The 21,785-nt window shown below is 42.0% G+C and overlaps 1 protein-coding gene across 2 annotated transcripts in view; it reads right to left on the reverse strand.

Moving 5' to 3' along the window:
• Window positions 1–21,785, reverse strand: part of ARHGAP28 (Rho GTPase activating protein 28) — a 182,934-nt gene that overhangs the window by 88,166 nt on the left and 72,983 nt on the right. Inside the window, exon 1 of one of the 2 annotated variants that reach the window (XM_040353994.1) lies at window positions 8,672–9,212. The exons of the other annotated variant lie outside the window; for it this stretch is intronic. The gene's annotated coding sequence lies outside the window, so the exon portion shown is untranslated. Of the gene's footprint in view, window positions 1–8,671; window positions 9,213–21,785 lie in introns of those variants that run through there. 2 annotated transcript variants of the gene reach the window in all.

The raw sequence follows: 21,785 nt of genomic DNA on the forward strand, positions 1-21,785 counted from the left end.
CTATAACCACTAGTGATAATCACTGTCTCCTCCCGACGGGAGGCGGCTCCCCCTGTGGCGGGAAGAGACAATTGCTCAGCAGGAGGGATTCCCCTGTCAGCTCTATCTGTGTTGATGGGGGAACATGTGATTACAGAAAATAAATTTGCACCGTGTATGGTCTGCTTAAAGCGGAGGTTCACCCTCAGAGAGGACATTTTCCCCTTAGATTAATGCTCGTTTTGTCTAGGGGAATCGGCTAATTGTTTTAAAATATGATCCGTACTTACCGTTTACGAGATGCATCCTCTCCGTCGCTTCCGGGTATGGGCTGCGGGAATGGGCGTTCCTTCTTGATTGACAGTCTTCCGAGAGGCTTCCAACGGTCGCATCCATCGCGTCACAATTTTCTGAAAGAAGCCGAACGTCGGTGCGCAGGCGCAGTATAGAGCCGCACCGACGTTCGGCTTCTTTCGGCTACGAGTGACGCGATGGATGCGACCGTCGGAAGCCTCTCGGAAGACTGTCAATCAAGAAGGAACGCCCGCTCCCGAAGACTCATACCCGGAAGCGACGGAAGAAGATGCATCTCGAAAACGGGTAAGTACAGCTCATATTTTTAAACAAATAGCCGATTCCCCTAGACAAAACGAGCAGGAATCTAAGGGGAAAAGGGCAAACATTAAATAAATGGGTGAACTCCCGCTTTAACTGTGTTAATAGGGGAATCAAGGGATTTTCTTTCCTGCCACCGTCTTTAGGCTGGATTCACACCTATGCATTTTTAGTGCTTTTTGCATTTTGCAGATCTGCACTACAGAACGTGTTCCATAGGAAACCATGGTAAATGGACTGTAGTGCAAATCTGCAAAATGCAAAAAGCACTAAAAATGCATAGGTGTGAGTCCAGCCTCATGCCCTGTACACACGATTGGTTCATCTGATGAAAACGGACCGATAGACCGTTTTCATCGGACGAACCGATCGTGTGTACAGGGCATTAGTCAGTTTTTTTCAATATGATTGATCAATACACTCTTTGAGTGTTTTTTTCAGAAAAAAAATTTGATCTTATCAGCTGGTTTGCTGACACAATAGATTGATATCAACAGTAAATTGATAAAGGATCTACGAATATATATGTAATACTAGGAGAATAGGGATAAGCAAGGTTGTGAAAATTTAAATAAAACATTACTTTCAGGCTAAGAATACAATATTTATACAGAGATGTTTACTTTTTGACAATGCAAAGTAGCTTCTCTTTTTTTTCTTTTATTTATTGTCTCTGCACCATGACTTTTATTTGTACATCTCCTTATGGCCTAGTTCAAACAGGCATACTACACTGTATACCCGTGAGAAGGCCGTGCTTGCCCACATATGGTCACACCACCCCTGAGCAGGGCCCTCTTGTATTGTGTTGTAAGTGTTCTTTCTTCCTTTATTTTGTAAACAGCTGTGCTAACTGTTGGTGCTACATAAATCCTGTATTATAATAATAATAATTTTAACAATTAAAAAAAACACATCCTTAACACATTAAAGGTACATATAATATTTAGATATTTGTTAAAACACATGGGGCCAGATTCACGTAGAATCGTGGCGGCGTAACGTATCGTAGATACGTTATACCGCCGCAAGTTTTCATCGCAAGTGCCTGATTCACAAAGCACTTGCGATGAAAACTACGCCCGCGGCCTCCGGCGCAAGGCGGGCCAATTCAAATGGGCGTGTGCCATTTAAATTAGGCGCGCTCCTGCGCCGGACCAACTATTGCGCATGCTCCGTTTCCTAACTCCCGCCGTGCTTTGCGCGCTGTGACGTCATTTTTTCGAACGGCGACGCGCGTAGCGTACTTCCGTATTCCCGGACGTGTTACGCAAACGACTTTAAATTTTAAATTTCGACGCGGAAACGACGGCCATACTTTAGACAGCAATACGTTTGCTGACTAAAGTTAGGGCACCCAAAACGACGACTAACTTTGCAACGGGAAACTAGACTAGCGGCGACGTAGCGAACGCGAAAATCCGTCGGGGATCCGCCGTAACTCCTAATTTGCATACCCGACGCTGGTTTACGACGCAAACTCCCCCCAGCGGCGGCCGCGGTACTGCATCCTAAGATCCGACAGTGTAAAACTATTACACCTGTCGGATCTTAGGGATATCTATGCGTAACTGATTCTATGAATCAGTCGCATAGATATAAACAGGGATACGACGATGTATCAGGAGAAACGCCGTCGTATCCCTTTTGTGAATCTGGCCCATGGTTTGGGGACAGGGTCTCTTTAAGTAATCACATGTACAAACTGAAATAGGAGTTCTATTGTTATGAACACTGTTTCCTAGTCCCATTACTACTGCTGTTTTCATCTCACTAAAAAATAAAACAGAAAATCCACCAAAGATTCCACTGAAATCATCAATACCCAGTGAAAGAGGAAGAAATGTTAGGTAGCATGCTTCAAAATTAAGGAAGTGCGAACTATGTACAATACTAAACATAGCATTTTCTTTATAAAAGAAAGGAATTTTCCATAGCTAATTATAAAATGACTTTTAATTAAAATTCTGCCCCAAAAACAATGAGAGCATGCATCTGTTCACCAGTCAGGAGACATACAGTAGTATTAAAGCAGGGCTAAACCCATCAATTTACCTGTTTACCAAAACATACATAGGCATGCTGTGAATGATAACTGTCACAGTTGCTTGAGCTCTCAACTGTCAAGCCAACAAATGGCTGGTGTCATAACTGATCACATGTGCGGCACCATGTCAACTGCAGATAAAACAAAACCTAAGACGACAGCTTCCTTGGCTGTAAAGGATCAATTTTGAGTTAACCACTTGTCTACCGTGCTATAGCCGAATGACGGGTACAGTGCGGCCAGCCAGTTATGGGAGGCCGTAATATGACGTCCTCCCGTGATCGTTCGCACCCATCGCATGCCCGCTCTGTGATTGCTGCATCACTAGGACACAGTTGATCACCGGGTAAATGGCCAATCATAGCGGCCTTTACAACGTGATCAGCTGTGTCCAATCACAGCTGATCACAATGTAAACACAAGCTGATTTCTGTTTATCCTCTCCTCATGCTGACACGAGGAGAGGAGAGTGCAAAAGGGACATCTGCACTGAAAATCAGGACACGGATTATCAGTGTCCTGATTATCAGTGCAGTCCCACTAGTGACCACCTGTTCTTCCAATCAGTACCCACCAGTGCTGCCAATCAGTGCCCACCAGTGCTGCCAATCTGTGCTCACCAGTGCTGCCAATCTGTGCTCACCAGTGCTGCCAATCTGTGCTCACCAGTGCTGCCAATCTGTGCTCACCAGTGCTGCCAATCAGTGCCCAGCAGTGTTTACTCAGTGTGACATACCTATCAAGCCTGCCTATCAGTGCTGCCTACCAGTGCCCATCAGTGCCATCTATCAGCTCCCATGAGTGCCAACTATCAGTGCTGCCCATTAGTGCTCTTCAGCACCGCCCATTAGTGCCACCTATCAGTGAAGCCACATCAGTGCCTTCTCATCAGTTACTCCTCATAAGTGCCCATCAGTGCAGCCTCATCAGTGCACATCAGTAAAGGAGAAACATTATCTGTACAACAAACTATGAAAAACGTTTGTTTTTAATTGGCCACGCAATTGTCATTCCAAGTGTGACAGTGCTAAAAGGTGAAGATTGGCTTGGGTAGCAAAGAGGTAAACGTGCCCAGTAGGCAAGTGGTTAAAGAAAACTGATACAAAGAGATTATGATCTCTTCTTTTGAAAATGTAAGTAGCCTGGCCATTATTCACTTTTACCGGCTTTATCTATTTCTGAGTTGCTGATTTGGAACAAGTATGTAGATTAGATTATAACTTCTATCCGACCCTGCATGTAATATGTATTATAGGTCAGTGACTCAGATTGTATTTAAAGCCAAACACTGTGCCCCCCCCCCCATAGGATCCTATCTCCCACTTGAGCCCTCACCAGCAGTAGGCTATATATATATATATATATATATATATATATATATATATATATATATATATATATATTATGTGATGACATGTGCACTGCACCAACACACTACAGGACATCATTAAACCCAGGCAAGCTGAGGACATCTTGTGACAAAGAAGACATTCTGCATGGGGGGCAGTTCTGCATTACATAGTTAGGCTGGGTTCACACTACGGTTTTCCCGTCCATCAGCCGCATACGATTTATATGAAAAACCATATGCGGCTGAAACGGACGGGAACGTATGGAACCGCACATATGTACGTTTTCCATTGACATTAATGTTAAAGGAAAACGTATGCGGTTGCCATACTGTTTTAAAAACGACCGCAAAACCGTGGTTGAACACGGTTTTGCGTACGTTTAAAAAACGTTTTGCCAGCAAATCGTACGCACCCGGATGCATCTGAGTGCATACGATTTGCAATGCATTGTCTATCTATACGTTTTCCCGTCTGTGCCCGTACGTTTTCAATACTGAAATCGTATGCGGCTGACGGACGGGAAAACCGTAGTGTGAACCCAGCCTTAATCTGGTTAAAAAAAGTCCATCCAGTTCAACCAACATAGAAAAAAAAACACACACACACACACACACAAATAGAAAACCTCTTTATATATAATCCTATACTCACAGTTGATCCAGAGGAAGGCAAAAAAGAAAAAACAATAAGAGCCAGTTCACACCAGACGCAGTTCCGATCAGTTCCGTGTGCTTTTTTTCTGCACAAAATGCATGCACAGTGTTTTCCATGTATTCCAATGGCTCTAGTTGGCTTTAGTTCACACCATGCAGTCAGTTTCCGGTCAGTTTCTGCATCGGAAACTGACTGCATGGTGTGAACTAGAGCCAATAAGAGCCATTGGAATACATGGAAAACACTGTGCATGCATTTTTAATGCAGAAAAAATGCACACAAAAAACTGTACGGAACTACATCTGGTGTGAACTGGCCCTTAAAAATGACCCCTTTTTCTCCAGTTGGTGGAATTTTTTTTTCCAGTTGCTAGAATTTTAGCTTAGGCTATGTGGACATTTAAAAAATAAGTCAAACATAGCACGGAGTTGGGTCTTAGGCCAGAAACACAAAAGCAACTGGCAATTCTCATAAGAAGGTCAGTAATAACTGCCACCACCAGTTAATCAGTAACTGTGCAAATGCATTACATAATGTCATTCTAAATTCAAAGTTTGCTGTTCTGTATAATTATCTACATTATCCAGACAAAGCACATTGTCAGAAGCTCCAGTGTTCTGCTATGAATCTTGAAAATCTAAACAGAAGTTTCCAAAACTGCCAATTTTCCACTGTTGCTTGTCTCACATACCTAACTTTAATGTAAATATTAGGTGGGCATTCATTTAGATTGTGCTGTGTTGCAGTGCGTGACCACACTCCTCGATGTATGGTATCTTGCATGTGCACTGCATTAGAACATTTCTTTTGAATACGCTGCCAACCCACCACGACACAGGTTTGTGCAGACCTGTAGTATTTTTTCATGAAGTGTGCTACAACACAAAGATGGTACACAAATCTGTATGGTAGTATAATGCTGAAATTTACATTCACCTTCAAAATTAATGGCACTATAGTCAGTTTCTTGCCTTACTGTATGTCGTGTTGACACTTGGTAAGATGTGAACTTCTGCAATCCATAGGTCTAACTACAGACTTAGCCCCCATTCACATCTAGGCGTTTTAACGCCTGTAGTGCTACGCCGCTGCCGCCAGAGGGATGAAAACACATGTCCCTCTATGGAGATGGTTCACATCTCCACGCCGAATGCCGGACGCCTGAAAAAAGGTCCCGGACCTTTTTTTCAGGCGGCTTTCGGCATTCGGCTAGGAGATGGGAACCATCTCCATAGAGGGGGTCAATCTGGGGCACATCTAGGCGAACAATACCGGCGTTTTGTCGCCGCAAATCGCGGTACAAAACGCCGCTATTTGTACCGCGATTTGCGGCGACAAAACGCAGCGAATTTGTCTGCCTAGGTGTGAATGGAGCCTTAAATAGTAACTCCACTTTTGTTGAGAATAAAAAAACATTACCCTCTGAGTAATCTATGTACACTAATGAGGCAAGCTGCAGGGTCTGTATTCCTTTAAATGTGATTTCCCTTTGAGAGTATCTCACCAAAAATGACATTTGTATTGTAGGGGATGCCCAAAATATGATTTGTATCTTAGCGCAGACTTCTGGGAAAATCAGTAAGCCAATCACAAAAGCAGAAAATGACAAATCTGGGGGGGAGGGGTGGTTGTTCTGAACACGTTCAGCGTACAGAACTCCTCCAGGTTGCCATAGTGCATTGCATTTTACAGAAGATTACAGCACTGCAGATTTAAAAGGAAAGGCCATTTTTAATAACATCCAATTACCATATGACTTGTGTCGCGATTGTATACGCTATATAGTTTTTTTTTTTATCTGATAATTTTTTAATAAGTACCACCAAAAGAAAGCTCTATTTGTGTGAAAAAAAGACAAAAATTTTTTTTTGGTACAGTGTTGTATGACCGCGCAATTATCATTCATAGTGCAACAGCGCTCAAAGCTGAAAATTGGCCTGGGCAGAAAGGGGTTAAAAGTGCCCAGTAGGCAAGTGGTTAAACAAGCTTCTTTACATCATAGTACTTAAAGCGGAGGTTCACACAAAAAGTGAACCTCCGCTTTTTGGATCCCCCCCTCCGGTGTCACATTTTGCACCTTTTAGGGGGAAGGGGGGTGTAGATACCTGTCTGAGACAGTTATTTGCACCACTTCCAGGTTCCTGACTCCCGTGGGAGTCCAGGCTCGTTACATCACCCGCCCCCCCCCCCTGTTCCCAGGAGAGAGCGGAGACCAGTGACAGCGCGCCCTGATCCTCGCGCATGCGCAGTAGGGAATCGGCAGTGAAGCTGCGAGGCTTCACTGCCTGATTCCCTCATCGAAGATGGCGACGGAAGCAGCCGAGGACTGAGAGATTGCTCAGCCTTGTCTGCTGAAGTCGCGGGCGTGCTGGACAGGTAAGTGTCCATTTTTTTAAAGTCAGCAGCTGCAGTATTTGTAGCTGCTGGCTTTAAAAAAAAAAAAAAAATGGGTGGACCTCCGCTTTAATAAGCTTACAATATTTTTGAAGATTCCATGAAATACTGCATAAAATTAGTACTGTATGGGGCAAAAAAAAATAATCTATATGTCAAATTACTAATCCATGAAAAAATATGATCAAATGACTGTAAATTAAAATGTATGACTATTTAAAAACAATTTAAACGAAAGTTAAAAAGTAAAAAATTGTAAGCTGGCAAGCACTTTATTGTAGAAGAGATATGCTGTGTCTCTTCTGCAATAAAACAAATGTACCTGCTTGTTTGCAAACTTCTTTAGAATGTACACTGACCTGTGAATAAGGAGATGAAGGAACTCCAAAGCACATGTACAGGAGTTACATCACCCAATCAAGGCAGCCGAATACCCCACACCCAGAGGAAGCTGGAGAGAAGATGTTGGTGTCAGCATGGGAGTTAAGACTATGGAAACTTTCCCTCTATATTTTCTTTTACATTGCACACCCCTAAATAGATCTAGGCCAACCTCTCCCCCCAAACCACTATACTTATGGCCCGATCCAAAAATCGTACAAAAAATACCGGATTCAAAGCGATCGTACGATAATCAGATCGTTAGTACAGAGCTTTTGAGAGCCGATCACGACAGTTCATCCAATATTTTCCAATCGGACAAGCACGGAAATTTGGTTCGTACAATGCCAGATCGTACAATTTTTGTTTAATCAGTACAGTTGTCGTCTGAAAATACAATACAAATACACTACAACACACGACAACACTTCAGATTTTTTATTCTGTCCTACGAGAATTTTCGTAACTTTAGGAAGCTCTTCATGTTCGATATATGACTAGCATGCAAAAAAGAACAGAAAATCTGTCCGATTTTCAGAATGTGTGTACAGGGCATTACCTGGCTCCTTCCAACACCCACAACACTGTTTACATCCCTCCCATCTACTTTTTTTTAACTGACATCTGTGCCTGTGCATTTAAGCCCCATAGGCTTACATTGATTGGGCTAGTAGACAGGAGTTGATTTGCCTACCAGCCCTATAGAAGTCGAAAAGGGCCAAGTGGATGGAGTGGTGTAAAAAATTCTGTGGGCCTCGGAGCGAGATCTAGGTAATTATTCTGATTTGGTGGAGAGAGGGTGGGCTAGACCTGCTGTACATAGGGAGGATGGGGCAAAAGCATAAAAAAACCTTGGGGGAAACTTGCCCTACCCCTAAAGGACAATTTAAAGTTTAAAGCATAGCTATCCTTTGATTGTAATGTCAACAGGAATCTCATTTACCTAATGAAAAGCATAACGAAGAAATATGCAAAATAATTGATATTATATAAGGTAACATAATAATAATAATAATAATAATAATAATAATAATAATGTACCTAACAAAGACTGTTCTAAAAACATACAAAGTATTTCTTTTTAATTTTATAATAATTTAACAAAATATATATTATTCGATCCCTAAGCTGTTTGCAGAGTTTTCATTGCTTGTCTGAGGCTACAGATTACAGCAGTCCTTGTGTGATAATGTAAAGGCAGCAAAGGACAAAGTATAACAAATGGAAAATGATTTTCTGAAGTACGTACCTTCACATGTTCAACTGTTCCCAAAACATTCAACTCAATAATGGGAAATAGGGAGCTTGAAGTTTCTATAAATAAGTCCTTTTAATGGTGTCCTTTTAGCTTCCTGATGATAAAATAGTCGAGATAGAATTATCAGCGGAGAAATCCAGAGGAACTGATAGAGGGAGTGGAAGGTCCACAGATGGGGGACTCCCAAGCACACCAAAACAATGAGAAGCTGAACTACACACTACGTAAAACAATACACAACGTGCTCTGTTACTATTTACGGAGTTCAAGGCGCAGAACAAATGTTTGTAGTGTTTTCCTGTTTGTAGCTGAGCTAAGCCTTTCATCTGTTTAGTAACAAGCCGGATTAAAGCCTAATTAAGAGCCCATTTTTTCGGAATCAGAAAGAGACATCCATGTTCGGTCCCAGAAAGTGGAACAAAGGGATTCGATACAAAGTAAGCTGTACCCTAGCCTGAACTTGCTGAGTTTTGGAGAAAACAATCAGCAATGCCGTACTGACAGCACACAGAGAAAGAATGAACTCCGTATAGCAGGTTCTTTTTTTTTTTTTTTTTTTGCTTCAGGGGAGTTTACATGGAAAACATCCAGCACAAAAGTAATTTACAAAATTACTTCGCTCCAAAGTAAACTAACCTATTTAATGTTCTAAATCTCAACCAATACAAATGCCATGTGGGCTGAACCTGAAATGCATCATGATCACATGATTGTGTGCACTAGCTGTGATATAATTACAATGCTCAGAAATAATACATTGGATTAAATATAGCATGGCATTTATAACAGCTAAAACTCATCGATGAAACTGTTACATAACACATTAAAATAACAGCACAAGTGGTGCCTAGTTATAGGCTACCTGTAGTAAAGATTCACAACAATAACCTATGTGTCCTTTGTAGTAAGTAACATCTAGCAGAATTTTTCTGAAACTTTTTTTTAACTTGGAGGAACCTTTGAGAAAGGAATTCAAGTCTCGGAGAATCCCTAAAATAATTTTCTGATATAGAGCTCACGGTATATTAGTATAATGTAACCAGTGAGTTGTAAATTTAATGGGGTTGTAAACCTTCCTGTTTTTTCACCTTTATGCATCCTATGGATAGATTGCGCAACCATTGGCTCCCGCTGCTGTCAATCAAATCCAATGAAGTGGGTGCGGGGGGGCGGGGCTGAGTCGAGCATTCGTGTCTATGGACGCAAATGCTGGACTCGGGAGCATGCCCGCAAGGTAACCCCCTTGGGAAAGTGCTTCCCAGAGGGGGTTATCTGATACGGGGAGGAGTCAAGACAGCCATCGAGCCTTAATGCGTCCTATGCATTAAGGTGAAAAAACATCTGATAATTACAGGTAAGTATGATATGTTTGTTATTTTTTTCAAAAAAATGTCAAACCTTTACAATCACTTTAATACAAATGAAGCAATAAACTACTACAACATACGTCCTTAATGTAAAGCCTGAAATTGCCTGGAATTGCTTCAAGACTCATTTGCTTGTGGTACCAAGTGACAACACAAAATTTGCAGCGGTGCCCAGAAACAACACTAAAGAAACAACACTAACTTTGCAGTGGTGCCCAGTGACAACACTAAATTTGCAGTGGTGCCCAGTAACAACACTAAATTTGCTTGTGGTACCAAGTAACAACACTAAATTTGTAGCAGTGCCCAGAAACAACACTAAATTTAATGTGGTACCCAGTGACAACACTAAATTTGCTTGTAAATTTGCTTTCAAGTAATAACACTAGATTTGCAGTGGTGCCCAGAAATAACACTACATTTGCAGTGGTATACAGTGAAAACACTAAATTTGCTGTGGTACCCAATGACAACCCAACATTTGCAGTATTGTCCATAAACTTTAAATTTGTGGCAGTGCCCAGTGACAACCCACATTTTTCAGGGTATCCCAGAAACAACAGTAAATCTGCAGTGGTGCCACTGCCAACACTGAATTTGTTTTGATGCTTACCAGACAATGTCCCATAGATGCAGCTCAACTGTGAATCATACACTTGGACTAATTTCATCTTATCAATAAAGATTTATGTGCCCCATCCAAGGACTCTTCCCAGAGTCTCATACTGCTATGGGGGGGAAGCACATGGGGGGGGGGGTTTGGGGGGGGGCTATGCTGAGACAGAAAGCACAGGGTCCTTCCATGCCAGGACAGGAAACACAGGCCTGTCCTCCCGATGCTAACCTCTACTGAGGCTCCAAAGCCAAAAGCAGCCCAGGGCTTTCAGCACTGTCGCCTTCTTGTCAGTCACCAGCCAATCTCTGCTCCACAAACTCCCCTACCAGCATTTGACAACATCACCAGACAGAATTGGTATCCCATCCTAAGCTAACATTCACCATTATACATTTTGTCTAGTTCCCTTTTCACACAAGGCAACTGACAGTAACTAATATGGAAGCAGCCAAATACTGCCTATATCTATCAGTGGCCCTGCTTTAGGTGGATATAAATTTGCTGGAAAGGTGGCATGCAGTGGAACACTTGGGGCACATAATGCTAAGCTCTAGGGTTCCATGGAATTCCGATTGAGAAACCCTGTTTTAGCAGTATTTTAATATTTTGACCAGTAGTGACCAGCTGGATGTCAATAAGCTGGATTTACCACTAGAAAGCAAAAAGGTGGCTCTTCCCTAGAAAGTTATGGATTATACAATTTTGTTTTCTTCTATCACCACAAAAATTAAAGCAACATTATTATTTTTTTTAAATGAAAGCAACATTATTATTTTTTTTAAATGAAAGCAACATTATATAAGTTAGTTTGCTCAATGTCACAATATGGTAAGCTGGGTTACAGTGCAGGTATTAAAAAAGGAATGATTTGTGAAAGAAGTAAAAGCTTAAGGTTGTTTATTTTTTTCATTCAACCCAGTGGGCTTGAAGTAGGAGTCGCTGTACTAACAATATACAGTGACCACCCTGCTGAGCTACTGTGTTTCGACAGGGTGACCCCCCACTGGCAAAACACACCAATCAGCACTCTGAGAGCGCTGATTGGATGCCAATCGACAGACCTTTTTCGATCATGCCCCTTTGACAGAAGTTGGATGTTCGGACGGTTTCTGTTGGACCGGCTGCCGTACACACGGGTCGAATGTTGGCCGGTTTCTATTGAATAGGCCTATGCTGCTCTATATTCTCCCTGTGTGTACTTCCCTTTACTTGGTCATGAACAACTGTTTACCTACAGGCTCCTGTAACGGGCATTCAGCCCTGTACCCAATGTTATACAGGTGCTCAACAATATGCAGAAATATGCAGTATTATCCTTTTGCATGTTTTTTTTTTGTGGTGGAAGGTAAGTATGTTTATGATTACTGTATCCCGACATTCATTCAGTGGAAGTACATTGAGAGTGTCTAAGCCAGCTGTGACTCACATGCAGCTGTGTTGGTGCTGACCAATTAGAATTGCTCTGGTCAGTCCCGGAGATGCTGCACAGAGAAGAGGGAAAAAAGAGAGGGGATTTCAAATGGACAGCTGAACCAGCTGTGTGGGCACTGACAGTTCAGCATCCCCAGAGGTAAGTACAGCGTTGAATTTGGGGGGGGGGCTAGAGATTGTGTGTTAACTTACCTCATTATTTTTTCTGAAAAGATGAATTAATGCCCCATACACAGGATCGGAATTTCCGACCGTGTGTATGCCCCATCGGAGTAATTCCATCGGAGTTTACATAGAGAACCTGTTCTCTTGTCCTCCGATGGAATTCCAACGGAATTCCGATGTCAATTTAGTCGGACAAAGGTCCGATCCTGTGTACGGGGCATAACACTTCAAGAATACATACTTAAATAGTATTTTTAACACCAGAGTTTAATGTCATTTTTAATTAATAATTGGCAAAATCTCTGGCTCTAGCTTTCTGCGGCCCTCTCAGCACTGCTTCCCCGAATTTCTGGTCAGGGTGTGCACTTAGTTAACAAGGGACAACACAAGCTACTCACATTCAGATTGAGAATACTTTAGTAATCCTGAGGGATAATTATTAACTGCAGCTGTCCATCAATTAATTTTGAGGAGGCAAGGCAAGAGCATTTGAGTGACTTCCTGTCCTACACTGTGTGTTTATGTTGATGCACACAGCGTAGCATATTTGGTTCAAGTCTGGGCTGAGAGCTTGTAAGCAAGGGTGGCTCCATAGGACTCTGCATGACAAAGTAGCCACCTTGAAATTGAAAAAAACAGTGCTGGCACTGATGGGACCAGCTGAAGCAGGAGTAAAAATAACTTTTATTGATCAAGGAGCAGCTTGTAGTGTAAGTCTTCACCTTAGCAGTGAAATTGATAAAAAGTAAAGCTTTAATACCAGTGTAAAGTTTCCTGTACAGGCATTCAGCAACTTCCAAAACCATCCTGTTAAGACTTATGCCTAGTACACACGATCGGTTTTCCCGTCGTCCTGTGGCCGGAAAAACTGTCCGTGTTTATCCTCCTTAGTAGTTTTCCCATCAGGAAAACTGCGTTTTAAAAAATGAGAACATGTTCTCTTTTTTCTCGCCGCGAATCGCATCGTTTTTTCCCCCCCGCAGTTTTCCTATGGCAAACACTGCAAGGGAGCCTAAACACGGCCGTTTTTCCCGACCAAAGCTCTCCTGGTAGTTTTCCTGTCGGGAAAACCGGCCGTGTGTACAGGGGAAAAGGGACCGAGCCGGTTCTCGGTTTTCCCCTTGGTTTTCCCAGCGGTCTGAGAGGCCAAGCCAGCTGCCGGTCCTAATATCTGTGTGAATCCCAACTGTAAAGTCGGCATTTTTCCCGAGCCAGGACCAGCTGAGTGACGCCAGCCAAGTGGGCTTTAGCCCCCTGTCAACTGAAAACAGGATCAAAGAAGTGCAGAATGAACTACACTCATACTTCTTCTTTAAGTATATTATGGCTTTTTACTTTTTTATTTACACCATAATAAAAAGACCACACTGACTATATTGTTCTATTAAGGTTACACTTACTTATTTTGGATATTTATGAAGACATGTGATTACAGTATACACTGCTACATGGTTTTCATTAAAATAAGATCAAAAAGCTTAGAGAAATAACACTAAACAATGACGGTCTTGTTAAATATATTTTTAGTAAATATAACACTAACAGTTTAACTATCAGTTTGTTGTAAAATACAAATTTGATTGCTTAGCTGCTGTAGCCGGCCCTAAAAACTATTTTATTGTAAAAGATTTTTAGCTCACAGATCATCCAATCTGAAGTTCACCGAGCAAGCTGATTGTTTAGTAGACAAGGTGCTTGCATATATGGAGCCTGCCCTCAATCTCAATGTGTATGGACAGAAAATGTTTTGCGCAGCAGATAGCTCTTCCTGTGTAAATATCGGTAGCGGAGTCAGAAACTAGAATGAGAAAATCTGCCTGCCTCCAAATACCCCAACACACTATTCTCAACGCACATGCTCCTGTAGAAATTGCTCTGTATATAAGTGAGTGCAGTCACCACCAGATAGAGCTGTAAATAGAGCAACAAAATGTCACCAGAACACCATGGATCTCCAGAGTGGGTCCAAAGCTTTATTCAGCGATCACATTGTTACAGCAAATAGCAAAGTTTCCGTGCTTTGCAGCATTCCTTCATCAGGCATGGTCCTGTGAGGCTCCGAAGCTTTGCCTTTTTCTGTAACAATGTAATCGCTGAATAAAGCTTTGAACCCAACTCTAGAGATCCATTGTGTGCTGGTGACATTTTCTTGCTCTGCCTGCAAATACAGTACATACAGTATACATATGTAAGACTGAAATCCAGGTATAGATTTTATTGCGTAGTTATACGGGTGCAGCTTGGACCAATGTAAGTACATACTGTATATGCCATACCCATGGGAGCACTATGGAATCAGAGAATCATTGTAGTAATCAGCACTGCTGTAGTGATCACTGCCCCCTTCCAGGTCCTGTGCCGAGCAGGCTGTTTTGCAATGTAGTGAATATAGGAGGTCGCTCGCTTGGCACGGGCACCATTCACAGAGTGCCTTGCATTTTCCTCGATAAATGCAAGCTGTTATTTGGTTGGAGAGACAGGGTGGTAACCTCATGATGTCCATCTTGTCCAATCAGAGCACGCTTTGCACTAATTGAGAAAAATGAAAAGCGTTCTGTGAATGGCACAAATATTGGGTAAGTGATCTCCCATTGTTACTATGCAGCAGGGCAACCGCTTGGCATGGGACCCAGAAGACCACTACTACAGTGATTCTCTGCTTTCACAGGGGTCCCACAAGTATGGTATATGCATACTTACATGGTCCAAGTTGAATCCATGTAACATGTAACAGATGTATTTATAGTATAAATATGGCTGTTCTGTGAAGCCCTCAGAGGTTTGTTACAGAACCTTAGTGAACAAACAGCATCATGGAGGCCAAGGAACACACCAGACAGTTCAGGATAAAGTGGTGGAGAAGTTTAAAGCAGGGTTGGGTTATAAAAAAAATCCCAAGCTTTGAACATCTCATGGAGTACTGTTCAATTCATCATTCGAAAATGGAAAGAGTATGGCACAACTGCAAACCTACCAAGATATGGCCATCCACCTAAACTGACAGGCCGGGCAAGGAGAGCACTCATCAGAGAAGCAGCCAAGAGGCCCATGGTAACTCTGGAGGAGCTGAAGAGATCCACAGCTCAGGTGGGAAAATCTGTGCACAGGACAACTATTAGTCGCGCACTCCACAAATCTGGTCTTTATGGAAGAGTGGAATAAATACCTTTTTTCATCAGCAGTATATAGCAGTCTTGTGACTTCTATCAGTGTCTGGTCCAGCACTGGTTGAAGCTTGTAGGAGGAGTTTTCAGTCTCCTCTGACTGTCCTATGAGGCTGTATGACTCTTGACCCTCTGTCTGGACAGTGCTGATTGACCATGTGCTGATCACAGGCACCCTCCCAAGAAAATAAAAACTCTCTAGAAATATATACCAAACTGAGCATGTGCAGAGTGCCCCCAAGGCTCTGTTCTATCAGGAGATGGATTGGTGAATGTGGAAGAAAGGGAGGATAAGAGAAGACCACATTAAACAGTCTTTTTACACAATGCACATGATAAACCTCTTAGGTTCTACAGTGAGTATAACAAGCCTGCTTTACTCCATATACAGTCTGATTTTACTGTTAACACTTTAATACCTAAGGGAGGCTTTTTACAGATAAGCAGCAAACTCTGATTAAGGCCCCTTTCACACTATAGCAACTTCAAAGCCTCACGATTTTGCCACGATTTCACGGCCGTGATTTTGAAGCGATGTTAGGGAATGCCTGTGTAACTCGCATCAAAGTCAGACCAAAGTACAGTAATGTAGGGACTACTTTGAAGTCGGGACGACTTGAAGTCGTACTAATATCAATGGTTGTCATTGGAAATCATGGGGAGCAACTTGCCATGCAAATTTGCAGTCCCAAGTTGCAGGGAAAGTCGTACAAGTGTGAATGGGGCCTAAGGCTCCATTCATACTTGTACGACTCAAAAGTGCAACTGTGGAAAGGTGTAACTTGGATACAACTTTGACCAGTGATAATGGACAACTGTTGCACAACTGTTGTATGGTATAACATTCAGGTACGACTTTCATGCAACTTTTGAGGGTTAACATTGAAGTCTATGGCCCTTAAGTTGCATGAAAGCTGGACCAAAGTAGTACATGAACTACTAATCACTGCAAATTTAGTTCGCACATATATGAATGGTTATCATTGGAAAACATGGGGAATGACTTGTCATACAACTTTGATGTTCAAAGTTGTATGACAAGTCACACAAGTATGAATGGAGTAGGAGATTGGCCTGATCAGAACAGCACGACTACCTCTAGGTGAATGCAGGCCAATAGAAAACGTTAGCACAAAAGTTTATATGCATACAGCATAAAATACCGTCAATACACAAGGCCATAGATTTTATTGATCTGAATGCCTTGTTTTCTGATCTTTATAGATCCGTGTGTATAGGTCCATAGAAAACAATATGCATGCACTCAGATCTGTAAAAGCACAATGCTGCAATGTTTGTACCAAGCCTGTATGGAAGAGGTTATGTTGTCTCTTGTAAAAGACTTCAGATACATATAACATGAAAAAGACATCATCAGATAAGAATTTTTTTTTTCCAAGGTGAATGTAAGTGAAATAAGTCCCTAGGGCTCATCCAGAATATACTGGAGGGATAGGAATTTCCAGTTGTTCTGGGAGTGTACAGTACTCATCCAGGAAAAGCCAGAGTCAGTACGAGGGCAGAGAGAAGTCAGGGCTGGCCTGCTCAGCCTAGAAAACCTGTGACCCTTACAAGGACAAGTACACTGAAATAGGGATCAATTACTGGAGAGGTTTCTATTCAGAAAACACACCATCCCGTATTTATAATTGTAAAGAAGCCACATTACATGCTATAAGACACTTTACATTCTTCAGTAGCAGGATATCATATGAACTTACAGCTGGTATTTTTAGCACACAACTTAATACACTGTTCTACATTTCATATTTTTTAACAAGAAATGTTAGTCTATTCTGGAGACACACAACTGACGTAATTTTTATGTAAATGAAAATAATTGCTCCAAAAAAAAAAGAAATTTGAGGCCCGGAGTAAAGGAGAGAAAACATGGACGGAGGGCTGGCATAACAGGGGTTAAAGGAGTTTGAGTCTATGAGGAGTTTCAGCCTAGTATAATAGGAAATACAAGTTTTAGGGTCTTACTTGATTGGTGTCCAGGCCAGGAACGGGTGGAGCTGTGGTCAAGCTAGGGGTCTCAGGAGGTCTTCAGTCGGAGGGAAGCTGCGTTGGGGAAAATTTCTTGCCCTTCCTCCCCTTTATTGTTTCTGGATTTTGGTGCTGCCCCCCCCCCTCTTTTTAAGGACGTTTTCTTGTTTTTGATGTGGTTCTTTGTCATGGCAGTAAGCGGGGTACAAGGTCCTGGTAAGTTAGTATGGGGCAAACATATACTTGGTAAGGACGAGGTACAGCACCCAGTAGTAGGTATGTTGGTATCTGACACTGGTTGTCTCTGAGTCGGTGATGTGGTGGCTGAAGACCTAATTAAGTTGGATGCAGGTACTTTCTTTCTTGATGCCTGGACCTTGAGGCTCCAGTTAAACTGGGTTTAACATGGTATTTCTCTGTTATGTATACAGTTTGTTAATAAAAGGCTGCTATGGCCATTTAGCTTCAGCTTGTGGTCGTATGTGATTATTTAGAAGGGGTAAATGGAGTCATGGTCAGAGCAGAATGAAGACAAATCATCTTTAATAGACTAGTCAAGACAGATCCTATTGTAGAATACTTGGCTTATTGGCATGTTAAAGTAGTAAAATGGGGTCCATTCTAGTGATATTAAAAAATAACAAGCTGGGAAAAATGTATTGATACATTTATACAAGGCAACTAGGTCACTTATTGATCTACTGAGACCTTTCCAGGAGACAGAAAGATGACCAATTTAACTAGCAAGCCTATTATACAGGGGTTATACAGGGGTTGGACAAAAATATGAAAAAAAAAAATGGAAAAAAAAAATGGAAAAAAATATATGGAAACACCAAGTAAAAGAACAAACTTGTTACCAATATGGTATTGGACCGCCTTTGGCATCTAAGATGGCCTGAATTCTCTTAGGAATTGACAAATATTATTCTGGGTCACAATCCTCCGCAATTTCCTGTTGTCTCTTTCGGTCAGTTGACCGTGCTTATACTTATTAGATGATGTTTTTCCAGAAACTCGTCATCTTCGTCATAACATTAGATATACTGTACCGCACGACACCGCAAATAAATTTGCAACTTCAATCACAAAGGCACCAGCTAAGCAGGCACCAACAATTTGCCCTCTTTGAAGCTTAGTAAGCTCTGACATGACTCTGTATTACTATCAGTGCATGCAGTGAATGAAGAAAGTGAGGCTTATCACCTGTAAGCTAGGTGTCTCATCAAATAGAGGAAGCAAAAGAATGTGAGGAAAAGGGGGGAATAGCCTGTTTTAATGTCCCCCCTTTCCCTCATAGGATGGTGGCAGTAGGAGTTTCAAGCCCTCCATTGATTGATTTCAATCGGTGATTTTGTAATAGGTCAAAAAAGGTCAGCTGATTGGGAATGTTCTATGGGGTCCTCTAGAATAGATCATTTAGGTCACCTGACTCCCCCAGGACATTCTAGAAATTCACAGAACCCATATTTAAGCAGGGGGCTGAGGGGGAGTCTTTGTCAGTCGCCAGAGTGATATTTAACCACTAGTCATCCGCTCACCGTCAAAAGACGGCGGGAGGAAGACTCTGTTATCCTGGGTGAACATCATATGACGTTGCGCCTTTAAACACCACTATGGGGCGCGCGCGTGCCCGGCGCGTCACCGAGGACCCGATGCGCGTGCCCGGCCCCCCCGCGATTGCTCAGGAACTGAGCAGGAAAGTGGATCTGTGTGTGTAAACACACAGATCCACGTCCTGTCAGGGAGAGGGGACCGATGGTGTGTCCCTTGTATATAGGGACAGCCATAGGTCACCTCCCCCAGTCACTCCCCTCCCCCCACAGTAAGAATCACTAATTAGGGAATACATTAACCCCTCCTCGCCCCCTAGTGTTAACGCCTTCCCTGACAGTCACATTTATACAGTAATTAATGCATTTTTATAGCAGGGATCGCTGTATAAATGTGACTGGTCCCAAAAATGTGTCAAAAGTGTCCGATGTGCCCGCCCCAATATCGCAGTCACGATTAAAATCTCAGATCGCCGCCATTACTAGTAAAAAAAATAATAATAAAAATGCTATCAATCTATCCCCTATTTTGTAGACGCTATAACTTTTGCGCAAACCAATCAATAAACGCTTATTGCGATTTTTTTTGCCAAAAATATGTAGAAGAATACGTATGGGCCTAAACTGAGGAAAAAATTTGTTTAAAAAAAAAATGGATATTTATTTTTGCTAAAAATAAAAAATATTGTGTTTTATTTCAAACTTGTCCCTCTTCTTTTGTTTATAGCGCAAGAAATAAAAACCGCAGAGGTGATCAAATAACACCAAAAGAAAGCTCTATTCGTGGGGAAAAAATTATAACAATTTAATTTGGGTTCAGTGTTGCATGACCGCAGAATTGTCATTCAAATTGTGACAGCGCTAAAAGCTGAAAATTGGTCTGGGCAGGAAGGGGGTAAAAGTGCCCTGTAGGCAAGTGGTTAAAGAGTGTCCACTGATTTTGTTTACAGTTTTAAAGTCCCCTGTTACATCACTTCTGCTTTCAATGCAAAACATGACGTCACTTTCATACATGCAAATTATGTAGTAGTAGGGGAAATAGTAGTAGTAGGGGAAATCTTCCAATGGGGACACTACTTCTGGTGACCTGGGGGTCCCCATGGTATTCCCATAATTTTCAGGGATTTCCTCTCACTTCCTGTTTGGCTATGGAACAGGAAGTGAAGGGAAATCAAATCTCCCCAATGAGACATGGATGGTGAAAAAGAAATGCCCATAGTTCTACTACTTTAGGGTAAAAAATGCTCGCTTCCCTGTCCTGCGAGTGACCCAGAAGGCACAGCCTGTATATTAGAGGGAGTTATATTTTTATAAAATTGGTGGTGAATGATGTTTTCACTCTCCTACAAATATAGTTGTGATCTCTCAACCTCTCTCAATCTCTCAACCTCCAGAGGAACCCTTTCAGGTCTTGGAGAACCCCTGCTAAAGCCAGTTTAGTTGGTGTCAGAGGGAAACATGGTCCTACAATTTATGGCAGTGGTGGTCAGAATACTGCCCCTACAGACAGCTAAAAAGATCGTTGGTGTCATGCAACTGGCTCTGTCAAGTGGTGTTGGGCCCAAACTACACAGGCACCACCAGATGGGAGGTTAATCAGCCACAGCTCAATGAACCCCTAGCACACTCTGAAGAAAAACCTGGCTGAGAATGGCTAGATTAATATATAAAGGCTTGACATTCACTTAGAATGTATTGATTCTGTATGGCCTAATCCGAAAAGATAACTGAGCAATTTTTTTTTTATATGGAAATTTACAGTAAAATCACTTACAATCCAGTTATGAATGTGATTTAGTGGATACTATTTATTGCATGAACAGCTTACATTTAACATCCTACACTCATCTAGAATTACAGTCTGGCTCCACATTCTATTGGTGATGACTTCACAATGTCTGGGAAATAAATCTGTAAGTGACATTTAAAACTTGTACAATGTTTAAAATCCCCTGAAGTATAGCCCTGTGTATGTAAACATAGACATACTCTAAAACTGGAAAGGATAGTAAGGCAGCAACTAGAAAAAAAAAACAACTGAGCAAATGCAGATACAAAATACATGCAGAATGCCAGTCTTAAAGTGGAGCTTTCAGCCTCCCTCCCAAATATTAAAGGTTGGCACCTCCAGACAACTGTAGCTGCTGACTTTTACTATAAGCTTTACAGCTGCTTACAATTGTGCATGCACAAGCTGAGCTGTGCTTTGTGATTGGTCCCACAGTCTCCTGGGACCTGTGATGTGTCCTAAAAGGCTGCAGGGGAAGGAGGGGAGGCTGGAGTTCCACTCAGATTGCAGGAGTAAAACATGCTCCAGGGTTTGTGGAAAGTGGGAGGTAAAAAATGCCCCAGGTTGGTGGCCAATGGGATTTAAAAAAGGATTTAGCATCTGTGATCAGTGTCAGAAAAAGACACTCTATAATTGGTGTCAGTGGAAAGAACAATGCCTTATTATTGGTGTCAGTGAGAGGAATAGTGCCCCCTTATTAATGTTAGTGGGAGAAAAATTTGCCCTCTCATTGGTATCAGTGAGAGGAATAGTGCCCTCTCATTGGTGTCAATAGGAAGAATGGTACCCCCTCATTGGTGTCAGTGGGTGGAATTGTGCTCCATCATGGTGTCAAAAAGGAGGAATAGTATCCCATTATTGGTACCAGTTAGTGAAATCTGCCCCATTATTGGTGTCAAGTGGGAGGAATGGTGCCATATCATAGGTGTCAATTGGGAGGAATAGTGCCCCAAGGCCCAGTTATATGGGCTGCACAAAGCTTGCAGGCTGCAGTTTGAAGACTACTGCTGTACAAGAACAAGGCATGATTT

This window comes from Rana temporaria, chromosome 5 (assembly GCF_905171775.1).
Source record: "Rana temporaria chromosome 5, aRanTem1.1, whole genome shotgun sequence".
In the NCBI taxonomy this organism is placed as follows: Eukaryota; Metazoa; Chordata; class Amphibia; order Anura; family Ranidae; genus Rana; species Rana temporaria.